The following is a 6,231-nucleotide window of genomic DNA, read 5'->3' on the forward strand; positions in this document are numbered from 1 at the left end:
TTTTCTGATGTGTGTTTGGAATGAGTTGAGGTTCTTTCTGAGCCCTAACATGTGGTCAGTCTTGGCCTGTGCAGAGGGGAAGGTGCCTCCTGAGGCATGAGGGAGGGTGGGGGAGGGAAGAGGGGAATGGTGGTGACCAGAGCAGGTTATGCCATAGTTTGCAGGCCAGGTAGAGGAGAGTGGATTGGATATAGAAGACATGAGGATTTACAGAAGGTTCTTAGGCAGGGGTGAATCATTAAAAATGTTGGCAGGGGGACACAGGGTGGAGTGGAGAGAGCCAGGCAAGCCCAGTTGTGGTAGGCAGAATAATGGGCCCCCAAAGATGTCCATGTCCTAATCCCTAGAAGCTGCGAATATGTTACTTTAGGTTGCTGATGAAATTAAGGTTGCTTAATCAGCTGACCTTAAAATAGGGAGATTATCCTTAGTTATCAAAGTGGGTCCAAGGTAATCATCTGGGTCCTTTCATGTGAAAGAGGGAGGCACAGGGATAAGTATCACAGTGATGTAATGAGAGAAAGACTTGATCAGCCATCACTGGCTTTGAAGATGGAAGAGGGCCATGAGCCAAGAAATGTAGTTCTAGAAACTGGAAAGGCAAGAGAAGGTATTCTCCCATAGAGCCTCCAGAAGAAAGCAATCCTGCCAACACCTTGATTTTAGCCCAGGGAGACCCATTTTGGACTTCTGATATTCAGAACCATAAAATAATAAATGTGTATTGTTTTAAGCCACCAAGTTTGTGGTAATTTGTTACAGCAACAATAGGAAACTAATACACCAGGGGACACAGAAAACAGCCCAGTGGCTGCTGCTATTCAACATGAGGTGGTAAGACTTAAGACCAGGATGATGGCTGTGAAAAAATGGCCAAATTGATTGATCCAGTGACTGTACCCACTGGCTTCTATAAGAGAAAGCTAGGATTTATTAGAAGATTTGTCAGAGGTATTTTATAAGGAATAGAGATTGCCTTGATGTTCCGCCTCCTTCCATATCCTCCGAGCCAAGTGAAGAGAGTCTCTGAGAGAACCACTAAGAAAGGCCAAGCTGGGAGGCAAGCGTCTCACACATGACTGGATGCTTGTTGAGCTGCAGAACCAAGGACTCAGGGCTTGAAAGGACTGGAGCAGAGTATGGGGAGAAAGTTCTTGGGAGAGTTTGACTCTGTGTCCCTGGAGATTGGGAGGCCTAGAAGTTATGCCTGACTCCTTTTATTTTCTAAATTTTAAAAAATTTTTATTATTTTTAAATTGTGGTGTAGTTGATTTACAATGTTGTGTTAGTTTCTGGTGTACAACAAAGTGATTCAGTTATAGTCTTTTTTCAGATTCTTTTCCATTATAGGTTATTATAAGATGTTGAATATAGTTTCCTGTGCTATGTAGTAGGACCTTGTTGTTTATCTATTTTATGTAAAGTAGTGTGTATCTGTTAATCCAGGCTCCTAATTTATCCCTCCCCCACTTTGCCCTTTGTTAACCATAAGTTGGTTTTTTATGTCTGTCAGCCTGTTTCTATTTTGTAAACAAGTTCATTTGTATCATTGTTTTTATATTCCACATATAAGTGATATCATATATTTGTCTTTCTCTATCTGACTTACTTCACCTAGTATGATAATCACTAGGTCCATCCATGTTGCTGTAAATGGCATTATTTCATGCTTTTTTTAATGGCTGAGTAATACTCCACTCCTGGGCAAATATCCAGAGAAAACTCTAATTCAAAAAGATATATACACCCAATGTTCATAGCTGCACTATTAACAAGAGCCAAGATATGGAAGCAACCTAAGTGTTCATTGACAGATGAATGGATAAAGAAGATGTGGTATATATATATATACAATGGAATATTACTCAGCCTGACTCTTTCTTGAAGATGCATGAAGGTCAGAGGCTGGCTAGGGCAGGAGTGAGGCAGCAGTGGGAATAGGCCTCAGGAGAAATCAATCCTGCCAACACCTAGATCTCAGACTTCTATTTTCTCCAGACTGGTGAGAAAATAAATTTCTGTCGGTGAATCTACCCAGTCTGTGGTGCTTTGTTAAGGCAGCCCTAGCAGACTGCTACAGGGACCATATAGAGAGAAGAGGTATGCAGGAGAGCCAATAAGGCACAGGGCACGAACTCTGGAGCCTGCTAAACCTGGGCTGAATCCCAGATTACAACCACCTACAAGAATATAACCCTGAGCAAGACATTTAACTTCTCTAAACTTGGGTTTCTTGTATGTAAAATAGGGATAATAATACCTTATCTCCAGGATAACTTGGGTTATTTATTTATTTAACTTTATTTACATATCACTTACTATATGCCAGGCACTGCTCTAAATGCTTTGTAAATATTGTGTGGATTAAATGGTAATAGTGTAGGTAATGTGTCTAGCACAATGTCAAGCGCATAGTGTGAAAGCAAATATCTGTCATTGTCACTCCTATTCATATGAGCTCTATATGAAATAATTTTTTTCTAGAAAAATTCACAAATATTTCTCTAGGGAATTGAGACTGTTCTTTAGCAACCACTACTCTCTCTGATAATTAAAGCATAGTATATTGACAATTGAAATTCTGTCAGTTGGAAACTGTTCTTTCTATTAAATGTGTGACTTTAAAAGCTTTGCTGTATTCTTTGTTTTTGGCCGCTTGGCTTGCAGGATCTTAATTCCCTGACCAGGGATTTGAAAGCATTGAGTCCTAACCGCTGGACCACCAGGGAATTCCCTAGGTTTGCTGTATTTTAAAGTGTGATCTTTATAATGTCTCAGGGACCCCTTCAATGTGAAAACATATTTGAAATACACAGAAATCAATTAGAATATAATTTTATTTGCAGAACCATGTCTACATATAAACTTTAGCGTTGCATAAAACAAGGCTCTTCCATCCCACAACACAAATAACATACGTCCTCAACGTGTTAAAGAAAAGTTGAGTGCAGTTCCACAGATGGACACTAGGCGGCGCTCTTGTAAGGCAAACTCAGGCTTCCCTACTAAAAATAAGTCTGGATTTTGCTGGTAAAATGTAGTCACTCTAAGTTGATTCTCTCGTTTAGTAGTAAGATATTCATGAGAAACAGAGAAGAATTGATTTATTCTGATACTCTAAAAGAGACATTACAAGGAGCAATCTTACAAACCCTGTAAATGTAGGACTTAATGGGGCACCATATTTTGTAGAGTTGGCCCAGAACATAAGAAATCATCAAGTACTTTGGTGGAAGTGGGTAGTACTCAATTCTGTTTTGAACATTTTAAGCTCAGCACTTACAGATAGATATATCTTTAAACTAATTTTTTTTCGTTTCCAGTTTATGCTTCCACCTTCAACTGACAATGTTTGGATGGACTTGGTGAAGAAACAGTGTGAGAGAGAGCACATAGGAATACATTTTGGGAAGCTTCATTTTCATCTACACACAGTTCAGCAGCAATCCCTCTTTTCAGAATAAATTAGGGCTGTATATTGAAGAATATGTGTAGGTTCCTTGCCCCAGCTCTCCCACTGAGTTGTGGTGTGTCTTAGGGATCTTGAGTCTGCGCAGAAGAGAGAGATGTTCCTTCCGACTTTCCTTCTTTCTCCCACTGATCCTTCCCCCAGGGCTACTCTTCCCTCTGACTCTCTCCTGCTTCTCAAATGTGCCTTAGACTCTGTCTTCTACAGTCAAAAGGAATGGACTTTTGGTCTGATTGATTTTTATTAATGGTCATGGAAAAAATTGTTACATATTCTAAAGAAAGGAGAAGAGGGAAATCATACTAAAGTAATCAAACTAGTTTTCATTCTTTTAACAATGTTGCTATGATAGAATATTATTTGGTATGGGAGACACTTTGGGGGATCCTTTAGTTATAGGTAATTTTGATATTTAAAAAAGAATTTTCCTTGATGGTAGGAGGGCATATTCTCACCTGTCTCCTCATCTTTCCACAGGCTTTGTAGTCTGCTGAGGATGCTGGGTCTATTTTTACCCTCATTATTATCCATCCATCCATCCATCCATCTCCCTCACTCTGGTGCCTTTCCCTCAGCTGGAAAACATGCCTCAGTGTACCTTCTGCTTCAGGTGAGATGTTTTTGAATCAGAACACTCACATTTTCACAAGCAAAATTTAAAAAAAAGGAAAAAATATAGATATATATGTATCATACATGTACGTGCTGTTCTTTAGCTACTAATTGGAGATGAGGCTCAGTAGCATTCAGGCAGCATAAAGATGTGACCCAAAGAAGCTTCATGCCTAATGCATGGGTTTTGGTTATAGTGGGCGACTGTGCTGAATCCCAGCAATAACAGTGTTCATTAGCACTTTCACATGCTTTTGTGTACATAGCCTCAAGACTTGGATGCCAAGACAATGCTGAAGCTGTGTGAGGCCGCCACTGGGACTGCAGAGATGCCTTTGGGTGTGTGTGCCTCTCACACGAGACCCTCCTTTCCGACTGGAGGCATTTTACGTGTAATTTCCTCCTCGGAGCCAGAGATCCCATTCATGTGGTTATTTTTCTTTCACAGTTCTTTCTCTCTCTCTCTCTGTCAGCTCACTTGTTCCTGGGGCTCTTGGCTGGGCAGGACTTCTTCCAGGAGGTAAAGGAGAGTTTAATTAGAAAAAGATCCTCTCGCCTATGGTGGCGATTATCATACTTTATCATGGGCCACAGTCTTGACCCTGGCCTCCTCCCCAGTTTTAGTGCTTGGCTGGGAAGCCAGTTGTCTAATTCCCACTGCTGATGGAGGCTTCCGTGCTGCTCTCCCGTGGCTTGAAATGCAAAAGCACCTCTCTCCCCACCTCCATCCCTTTAGCTAAACTAAATGGTTCTGTGAAAAAGCTTTGCACAAGGCTTTAAAATCACTTGACAGGGTTTCAGGTAAGGTCAGAAAAAGAGTTTTAGGTGAGGATTTTATGAGCCCAAACTTTGAGGCTGTCATTGCAGTTGCCAGGAAATAAGGCCCTAGAAACACATGCTCTCTGGGTGCCTCCAAGGTCATTGCTGTGGAGTGCGTGGAGCCCGGGGCTTAGAATTCCTTCTTCTGATTAGATGTGGTAGGCTGAAGGCTAAACACTTTTAAGAGATGCAGCTTGTATGTTTAAAGACTAAGGTTGGGCTGATGAGGATAGAGCACGAGGGCTGTGGGTCTGGGAACTGGAGGTCACAGACTCAATCTTCCTTTTGTGACTTAGAAGCCATGTGCTTTGGCTCTGGCATTTTTTTTTTTTTTTTAAGATTTGGATACTATTGCTGTAAAGGAACCTGCCTGGCTGCCTGTTGGCCCAAGCTGAACTCCACAAAGGGCAGCTTAACTTCCAGAGGTGTGTTCTTCCTGCCCCAGAGGTAGAAGAGGGGTCTGTAAGGCCAGGGCTCCCCCCATGGGCCAGAAGCCACTGAGACAACACCTCTTACTACACCCCACCCCCTGCCCAAGCTGCACAATCCCAGCTCTGTAACAAGTCTTCTCGTTCATAGTGTAACACCATGCACAGCCCTGGAGAAGTGGTTGGGGGCGTGTATGCAGGATATACCTTGTTCCAAACTTCCTGATGTTCTGGACATCTGGCTATCAAGACCAAAGCCTTCAATTAAAAAAAAGTTCAAACTTTCTGTCATCATGAGCTGTAGTTGGCATCTACTTTTTCAAGGAAAAGATTGGCAGTCATCAAGGTAGCAGGTTTTCAGAAGGAGAGGGCTCCCTGACTAAAAATATCTGCTTATCCTCTTCCTGTTACAGAATCTTTCTTTTGGGTAAAGGAATTGCTCATTCCAGATGCCCTTTTTTAAAATTCTCAAACCTCTGAGAGGTAAAAGACAGGCAGCTATAGTTATTCATGAACACTATAGCCTGAATTAGTTGGCTAATAACTTTTTTTTTTGGCCACGCTGCTTGCAGGATCCCCAACCAGGGATGGGACCTGCGCCATGAAAGTGGCGAGTCCTAACCGCTGCCAGGGAATTCCCAGGCTAGTAACTTTTTAATGGTAGCGAGGTGAGGGCTTAGTGCGGGAGGCAGAGCTTAGCTGATACATGTGTGTATGAGTGTGCTTGGGGGAGTAGGAGTAAATGAGGGGGGTCCTGAGCACCTGGGGTGGGGGGATGCTCCAAAGACAGTTTCTTCCTCTGTTGTAGTTTTCCTCAGAGCACTGTTTCTAGGGCATCCCCACCCACCAGAGGGCCACAGAGCCGTGGTGATCTCCCTGTCCTTAGTGCTAACGCAGTTACTG

At 42.3% G+C, this 6,231-nt stretch overlaps 1 long non-coding RNA gene across 1 annotated transcript; it reads left to right on the forward strand.

Annotated features, from left to right (window-relative positions):
- The first annotated feature begins 405 nt into the window (after window positions 1-405).
- On the forward strand, window positions 406-5,625 carry LOC309656155. Its single transcript, XR_014261185.1, has 2 exons — window positions 406-4,079; window positions 4,348-5,625. It is a non-coding gene; the product is annotated as an uncharacterized lncRNA (long non-coding RNA).
- The last annotated feature ends 606 nt before the right edge of the window (window positions 5,626-6,231 follow it).

This window comes from Balaenoptera physalus (assembly GCF_965194825.1).
Source record: "Balaenoptera physalus genome assembly, chromosome: 2".
Classification (NCBI taxonomy): domain Eukaryota; kingdom Metazoa; phylum Chordata; class Mammalia; order Artiodactyla; family Balaenopteridae; genus Balaenoptera; species Balaenoptera physalus.